A 9,907-nucleotide genomic window follows, 5' to 3' on the forward strand; every position below is an offset into this window, starting at 1 on the left:
TTATTATCATGTCTATAATGATCTCTTAAGGTTTCATAATTTTTGGAATTTATTTGATATTTTTTAACATGGTTTAAAGTTGAGTTTTTCTGTGCATTTCAGATCTGTGCACGTTTAGTCGACTCATTAGTCGATCAGATCTGTGCACGTTTAGTCGACTCATTAGTCGACTCATGAGTCGACTCATAAGTCGACTCACGAAGTACAGCGGAGTTGTGATTCGACTCATTAGTCGACTCATGAGTCGACTCATAAGTCGACTCACGAAGTACAGCGGAGTTGTGATTTTTCGTCTGCTGAGTCGACTCATATAAGTCGACTCATAAGTTGACTTATCAGAGAGCCGTTGTACAGTAACGGCTAGTTTTCTGTTTTGTTTGTTTATGGGTTTTTGGTCTTTTTCTTGGGGTTTTTGCTGAAGTTTTGAATGGGTATAAATACCCCCTTTCTCTCATCTTTCAAACAACCAAGAAAATGTTTTAATCAAGTTTAACAAGGGTTTAAGTTTTATTTAAGTGTGTTTAAAAGCTTTTAAGCATTTTCGAGTTTGAGTTTGTGAATTCAATTCCACAAGAGCTTGATGAGATTATCTATTGGAGTTTGAACAATCAACTATTCTCCCTCCATCTCTTGTCATCTATTGAGAAGTTTTCTAAACTCTTTTCTAGCTTTATATTTATTTGTTTGATTATCATCTTATTAAAGCTAGTTTTATATTAAGTTTAGATTTGATTAATCTCATTGTTACACACACCCACTTGAGCTTATTGTATTTGCATTCATAATATATTTGGGGTTGTGAGAGATAGTAATATTGAGTTGAGTCTAATTGAGTTCTCACCTTGTTTAGAGAACAATTATTTGTTGTGCTTAATTTGTAAAGTTCACTTTGTAATACACTTGTACACCGAGAGGAGTGTGTGATGAGGACGGAGTCGATACCGAGAGGAGTGGCGTCGGTGGCCTAGTGAGAGGTGATAATTCCGAGCACTTGAGTGAGTCGATACGTGAGGACCAACACTTAAGGTTGTTGCTTGTGTATGTACATTGTGAGGATTTGTGAGAGTTGTCGGTTGACTTGATAACGGAGTGTGTAGAGTTTTCGGTTAGCTCAAAAACCGAGTGTGTAGAGAAGTTTCGCCTTCTAAACCGGGTTGTGTAGTGGATTCTCCTCGAGAGTGGAGAGCAGGGACGTAGGACGGAAGGTCTGAACCTCGTGAACATATAGCGTGTTTGGTTTGCATTAGCGCACTTATAACTGTTCATCTTATAGCCTATTGCATCTTGTTTGTTTCACCCTTGTGATAGTTTATATATCCTTACATACATCATATAGTATATCTTATTGCTAGGATTTATCACCTTTGTTCATATTGCATATTCTTGCTCATAAGTAATTGTATATCATCTTGCAAGAACATATTTGTTAATAAGTTTTAAATTGGCATAAAATTAGATTAGATTAGCATTAGACCCTAATCACCCCCCTCTAGGGTCTAACAACACATTGATGTGAGATATCATTGGTTTAGAGAAACTGTTGAGAAAGAGAAGCTGAAGCTATAAAAGATTCACACAGATAAAAATCTAACAGTTTTTTTAACGAAGATCGTTTCCAAAGAAAAGACCGAGTTGTGTCGGTAATTGGCCGATATGAACTCCCGTTAAGAAGTTATAGATTAGCATATCCTCTTGTTGGGCTGGAAGGGGAGATTGCTATGGGTCCAGCCCAAGATAAGTCCTACATAAAGTCCACATGAATTAGAACTCTATCTAGAAGAGGATTTGGATGATCTATTTGAAAAAGGAATATATTTGGAGAATATGAAAAACCTATTTTTTGTTTTTATGATAAACAGTAACCTAATGCTACAATAATCCGAGAAGAGAGAGAGAGAGAGAGAGAGAGAGAGAGAGAGAGAGAGAGAGAGAGAGAGAGAGAGATTCAGATTCCGGATCGCTCGGTTGTTCGATTGCAGTGATTCAAAAGCCGTTATTTTCAGAACGACGATGCCATCGAGGGTATGGTGTTGGTTTCTCCTCGAGAGTTGGAGATTTTTGGTGAGATAAGTTTTAGGGTTTTGGTGCCCTAGAGGTACATTGTATTTTCTCTTATGATTTAATCCTCAAGTTCAGGTGTAACTTGGAGGGAATATACTCTTGATTCATAGTAGAATATTTCTCTCTGGATTGCCCTATGGACATAGGCATAATTTACCGAACCACATAAAATCTTGGTGTTTGCTTGTTTGTGGTATTTTTATTGGTGCCGTTATTCATTTAGTGTTTAATTCCACAGGTTAATCTCCTTAAAATTCCCAACATATACTTGCTATCTAATCTACTTCTTCGCTTGAATATTTTGCTCCTATTCTTGAAGAGTTTGATTACTTTGATCTTTCTATTCCCCTTCGAAAAAGTAAACGATCTTGTACCAAGAAAAATTCTATTGCAAACTTTATTTCCCTTTGTCATTTATCACCACATTATGCTGCTTGTCTCATCATTATCCTTGTAGGCATCGAAAATTGCCTATAGGTCTCCACGAACAGCTCAGCGTTAAGAAATGACGATGAACATCACCATCTGGTTCACAGAAGCTTGATTGATGTCGGTGAACGCTTGAAGTAAACCGACGAACTACGTGAAACAGCGGAACTTCGGAATGATGAAGATATGAACCGATTGGGAACCTCGTATTGTTCACAAACGGTGAAATACCCTTCATGTATCATTTATTCTACAGATGATCCAACCATTGGAGTTGATAGAACTCCTTGTCGGCTTTCCAACGCACTTCGAACCACTCAAATCCGAGTTCGGACGAGGAAGTTACGGCGGAAACGAACAAACATACAAAAAAAAACGGCGTCTCAACACTTCGAGGTGTCTCGGCCAAGCGAGACACCCCAAGGTGTCTCGGCCAAGGCCGAGACACCCAAGGGTGTCTCGGCCCAAACTGAGACACCCTAGGGTGTCTCGGATCAAGGGGAGACACCCTGGGGTGTCTCCAACGTAGATTTGGGCCTTTAGATGGTTTTAACCGCTCCAAACTCCCCCGGGCCTATAAATACAAGCCTCAGGCCCTCATTTTTCAAGATCTGGAATTTTAGAGATTAGACGAAGCCCTGCCGGATTGAAGACTGAAGGTGCACGAATTTCAGAGAGGAGGAGGAGAGATCGGATCGAGTTCTTCAACGTAAAAGAGAGAGAGATTCGTCAGATCTACAGTTTCCCGGATCCGTTCCTTAGGATTATCCCGTTGTGGTAATCTTAAGAAGAGTGATTATCTCGCTTCGCCGAGATAAGAGCTACGGTTTCTCGATCCCTTCGCGGATAGACGAAGCTCTGCCCAATTTTTCAACAATCAGATCTGATCGACGGTGGTCCACGGATAAACCCCGGCACAGGCAAAGACACCCACGCAAAGCAGAAGACCGATAAATGATCTCTGCGTTTGTTTGATAAAGTTGTAAACTTTTTATTTTCATTGTGTAAGGAGATCTTATAAAAAGATCAACTTTTTATTTCATTCGAGTTTATTGTAACGACCAAAGTTGTAATAGATTCGATAACAATGAAAACATCAACTTTCACCGCAAACAATCCTCTGTATCTACACCTAAATCCTTTTGTGAAGGTCTTTTAGATCTAGGGTGGAAAAGTGCAATGGATGAAGAAATTGCTGCATTGCATTCTATTGAAACTTGGGAACTTACTACTCTACCACCACGAAAAGTTTGTTGATGGGTGTATGCAGTAACATTTCTTTCAACAGGTTAGGTGGGGCCAATAAAGGCTTGCCTAGATGCTAAAGGGTATATTCAAACCTTTGGCACAGATTACTTGAGACATTTTCTCCAATTCCTCGCTTGCATGCAGTGCATATTTTATTATCTATTGGAGTTGTGAAAAACTAGCCACTTTTTTAGCTAGATATCAAGAATGCCTTCTTGCATTGTGATTTGTAAGAAGAGATGTATATGATACAACCACCAAGATATGAAGTTTAGTGGGCCTAAGAAGGTTTGTCGCCTTAAAAAAAGTCATCTATGGTTTGAAGCAGTCTCCTCGCGTGGTTTGATAACTTTAGTATGGTGGTTAGGAATTATGGCTTGAAGCGTACTGCATCCAATCATTCTATTTTTGTGTGGCATTCTAGCACTAATACTATTGTCCTTGTTGTATACATGGATGATATCATTATATCAGGAGATGATCATCAAAACATTCAAGATTTGAAGTTATATCCTAGTTCTCACTTTCATAAAGATTTGGGAGTTTTACGGTACTTTTTTAGGATAGAGATTGCTTGTTCCTCTAAGGGGTTAGCTCTATCTCAAAGGAAGTACCTTCTCAATCTTCTTGATGACATTGACATGCTTAATTCCAAGCCAGTTTGTACATCTATGGACTCAAATCGGATTTGATCAGAATTTGGGGAAGCTCTCTCTCTAATCCTACTAGTTACAAGAAATTGCTTCGCAAACTTTTCTATTTGACAATTACATATTCTGATATCACTTATACTGTTAGAGTTCTCAGTCTTTATATGCAGAATCCACATCAGTTATATTGGTCTGTATCTTGCTCGGTACTATGATACCTAAAAGGAGCACCAGGAAAAGGATTTTTTATCGTACTTTCAATAATTTGGATATTGTAGGCTATTCTGATGCTGACCGGGGAAGAGATCCTCTTGATTGACATTCAATTAGTGGTTATTGCACTTTTGTTAGAGGCAATTTGATCACTTGGCATAGCAAGAAACAAATAGTTGTGGCCATTTCCAATGCCGAAGCTGAGTACAGATCTATGGCTCATGCCACATGCGAGATGACTTGAATTAGCTCACTATTGTATGAGATAGGCATTGTTTTCTCAAAGCCTATGACACTCTACTGTGACAATCAAGCATGTATCTACATTCTAAGCAGTCCAGTGTTTCATAAGCGAACATGGCATATTGAAGTGCATTGTCATTTTATCCGTGATGTGGTGTTATCTAAGAAGATTGTTGCTCCACATGTTCGATCGACTGATTAGATTGCTGACATACTTACAAAAGACTTGCCACGACCATTGTTTGATGCACTTTGCAACAAGCTGGGCATGATTGACATCTTTGCGCCAGCTTAAGCGGGAGTATTAGAGTAGAGAGTACTTTTAGTGTCTATTTTCTTTATTAAGTGTTTTTAGTCTCACATCGGATACACTTGTAATCTTGAACTATTTATCTATCTATATACTAAAGAGGACTAATCCACAATGGGATCAAGTCATTTTTCCCACAATAACAAATATTTCATTGACCCTCTCCACTGAGAAAGATTTTATAGGACTACACGTTGAGTTTTCCTTGTACGCAAGCATATTGATTTAGGTCAGTATAACGAAGCATATTGATAAGAGGGCCGACGCCATACTATTCAACCGCATGAGACACAAATAATCTAGCCGTAAAACAATCATGCCATAAAATTTGTTACTAACTTTATCAATATTCTCTAGTATAAAAACATTATTTTTGCTAAGTGCTTCTTCCTGTCATAAAAAATATGTAAAATCACAATCAAATTGATTAAAGATCCATCCTTCGACGCATGGTGCAAAATTAGGCTCTACGCATTAAATAAATTTAGGCATGTTGATAAGGAAAATGTGTTCTTTATCACATTAATTACAGGTTACAATGAAGGAGGTGGTGGATTGACAGGGACTCCACCTAGTTTCAAAGAAGGGGTAAAATCCAGATGAAATTAGAATAACTAAAAACATATAATCAGTCATTATGCTCATGGTCAAAAGCTTGTGCATATAATGGAAAGGAATGGTCACACGATGCAGGAAAATGAACTTGATAAGATTCAACAAGCTATTGGAAGCGGCATATGAGACTCCATAGAAGGCAAAGGAATGCCTGAATGTAAAACTATTATGGGATGAAGAGTGTAACTGAAGCACTGATCCCTTTTCTTGAACAAGCAAAATCACCGAGAATAGTTACTCTTTCCTTTGTCTTTGGATAGCTAAGAGTAAGTCTACATAAGTTTTAGAGTAGATTTCACAAGAGACGCCTTAAGTTTGGTTCTTTTTGAGATAAGCCCCCTTAACCACTTTAGTTCCCCCAAAAAGCCCCTTAACTTTGAGGCGTTACGCACATAACCCCCCTAAATCAACCAAAACCCATTAAAAATGGTTCACTTTAGCCCTCTAAAGTAACACATCAAGTCTTCAAATATCACCTTGAATCCCTTCGCCTTCAAAGCTCCAACAAAAATAAGATTCTTCTTCAGTTGAGGAACAAATCTCACCTCTTTTAATTCACGGACTACTCCATCGTGCATTCAAATCCTCATGTACTTATCCCACAAATGCCACATGATTGATCATTTCCCATGATAACAACACCCCCATCGAGTCTCTCAAATGATACAAACCAATCTCGTTTGGAAGTCACATGATAAGTAGTGCCAGAATCAAGCATCCAATCTGATGCATCCACATGGTTCACCTCCGGAGTAATCAATAGAGAAAACTCGAATCATCAGAATTATCACCTTTTGCAACATTCACCTTATTGGCCTTCGGGCCATTCTTCTTGCTATTCTCCTTCTCCTTGAGCTTCGGGTAGTCTCTCTTTCAATATCCCTTTTCCTTGCAGAATGCACACTGGTTCTTAGCTAACTGGTGATGGCCTCTAGACTTCGACCTGTTCCTATTACCGCCTCTCGGATATGGACTTCTACCTCTCGTCGACAAGGCCTTTCCTGAAGTACTAACGCGGGAAGTCTCTTTGTCATTCCTCCTCAAATCATAGTTTGTCAAAGCATTATTAACTTCACTATATGTGATAGAAGATCTCCCGTTCAATAAGGTAAGCACGGATGTATCATACTCCTCATCCGATAAGGAGCACAAAAGAATAATAGCCTTGTACTCATCCGTGATCTTCTCATCCATGTTCTCCAAGTCCGACAACAACTTCGTATAATTGTTCACATGAACTGCAAGCGAGGTGCTCCTAGACATCTGAAATCTGAATAATCTTCACAGCAAGTACAAACGGCTCTCAACACTCTTCGTAAGATACTTATTATTGAGAATCTTCCATATCTTTATTGCAGACGTCACCCTAATCACATCATACTTCAGTTCTTGTTCCAAACAAGACCTCATCACCCCACAAGCGTTCCTATTTATCTTGTCCTATATCGCCTCCTCGTATTTTAGTGGCCTCTTATAGACCATGATGGTCTCTTCTAAATTTTGAGCATTGAGAGCGTCCTGTACGTCGCTCATCCACAAACTAAAATTGATCTTGCCGTCATATTTAACCATATTAATCTTGGTGTTTTGAAAACTAACTTGAACTGTACCCGTCATTGTCTTGCTGCTTTCACCGACTTCTTCTTCCATGCTTACAAACTCCAAATTGTAAAGAAAGATTCAAACTTTGATAGAAATTGAGAAATTATCCAACTGAACTCTAGATAGGATTCCAACATGATCTCCTAACCATACTGTCATACCCCGCTTCCTAAAATACAGGGGAATCGGAACGTGAACAAGCCCGCGATGTATTAGATTAAAGAGAATAAATAAAATTAAACATTTCTCCTCAACCTAATACGCTAAGCGTCAAGAAATAAATACAAAGGTACAGATCCCCGATCACAGTAGCAAGAATATAATGAACAACTCAGAATAAAAGAGACATATCACGAATAGAATATCATCCCAGACACAAAGTTTGGGTCAAACATGCCCTTATTACAAAATAGTCCAACTAAAATAAGAAAATACATAGTCCGACAAAATAAGAAGGAAGTACTGCAAAAATAACTAAGTCTCTTGAAAGACTAAAGGATAAGGTACTACATAAGTAATCTAGTGTCCATCAGTGATTACGTAAAAAAAAAGGCTAAGCTTCCGTCTGTTCTTCTGTTCCACCTGGAAGACACTCCGGCTGGGCATACTCCTGCTCTAATGCATCATCATACTGGACCTGTCCATCCTCTAAATCTGACGTATACCAGAAAAAATAGGTGTACGTCAGCGTGTATGGCATACGGCAAGATCCCACAAGGAAAGTAGAAACGATCGAACGACCAATGCAAGAACAGTAATAATAATAATAGTAATAATCTAAATGAAATCCACCATTAGAATATAATAATCAGAAGAATCCAAAATAGATCGGGTAACGAGGTCATGCAACTAACGATCAGACTAATCATCCAAGTAACAAAGTCATACAACTAGATGGAATTAATACTTAAAAAAATCTACAACTCGAGACGTAGTACGTCGAGCGAAATAATCCAAACAAGGAAACCCTCATGTATATACCATATATCTTGAATTGTAAATAATTAAATATTAATCTCGATCTATGTACGAAGAGAAACACAACTGGCCTACATGTCACAAGAAATCATACCTAGCTAAGAAACAAGGTCATGTAATTAGCCATTCTATAGCAGGTCACTGGTCACATCTCACACAGAGTTAACGCTCTTATCATCGGATACCGACTGTTCACAAATCCCCTACGTGCATCCAATCCCACTACATATGCGGCTAGAGGACTACACGTAAACCGTTTTCTGCCTGGTCCGAACTCAAGCAAAACTCAGGTGACGAAATGATTTCACTGACTAAAGTGATGTACACACTTCACTTTAGCCCTACAAACCAACACCGGTGGCGACATAAACCACGAGAGCGAGCCTGGAAGATACATCAACAGTCTTATCCGATCACATGAACATTAACTTCCCTATCCCAACTCTTCTCGTTTTTCTAAATCATAACACATGTCTCTAGGTCACACAAGGCTACTACGGTCATGACTACTAACGGTTCTCAAACACAACCAGAAATAACGAATACGAATGATCATGTACGATAATATCAAGGCATATCACATAATTAAAAGAATGATTCATTACAATATATATATAATATGAAATAAAGATAATGTAAGAATCCTAAAATCAAGTTCGACGATCGATAGGTCAATGCAGAAAATAAGGAAAACGACTCATATCGATCGAAAAGGAGATATACACGCTAAACGAGGAAGCGATCCAAGAAAATGAAATATAGAAAATAATCACAAGTACAATGACGTTACAAAAGAGGAATCCTACAATGTCAACAGAGAAGAAAACTCAAGTTTAGTTCAATTGAAGGTAGGTCGACGCAGGAAACGAGAAAGATACTTCGGGTCTAATTTTAAATAACGGAGCAATAGAATGAAGAAAGAGACCAAATGAATCATCCTAGCTATAGAGGAGGTCAAATCGGGGTTGTTAATAAATCAGGACGTTAATCCCCCCTCCCTATTTTAGTGAAAACGACAAAATTGCCTACAAGGATATAGTTGGTTCATCTCCACAATTTGGAGAAAAATCAAGGCGTATAGCCGACACATGAATGAAACAAATACATAGGCACGAAGGCCATCCCCCACAATGATACACAACCACAAATGAGTCAACGATGAATGAAACAAATACATAGGCACGAAGGCCATCCCCCACAATGATACACAACCACAAATGAGTCAACGATTACAATACAAGGCCATCAATAATATACGCCATCCCCCACAATGATACACAACCACAAATGAGTCAACGATTACAATACAAGGCCATCAATAATATACGCGGCCGACGATTATTTTTACAAAGCCGCAAATAATAATATATTTACCAGTAGCGAATTTACAAAGCAAACCTGCACGAGATTCTAAGCTAGTGCATAGGCGAGTACAATAAAGATATGATATCAGTCAATTGCACGAATCAAATGAGTAATCATATGACAAAATATAATTACGAGTATCAATATGACATGAGCATGACTATACAAGCTAACGATGAATCAAAAATGCATA

This window comes from Asparagus officinalis, chromosome 4 (genome assembly GCF_001876935.1).
Source record: "Asparagus officinalis chromosome 4, Aspof.V1, whole genome shotgun sequence".
Taxonomy (NCBI): Eukaryota; Viridiplantae; Streptophyta; class Magnoliopsida; order Asparagales; family Asparagaceae; genus Asparagus; species Asparagus officinalis.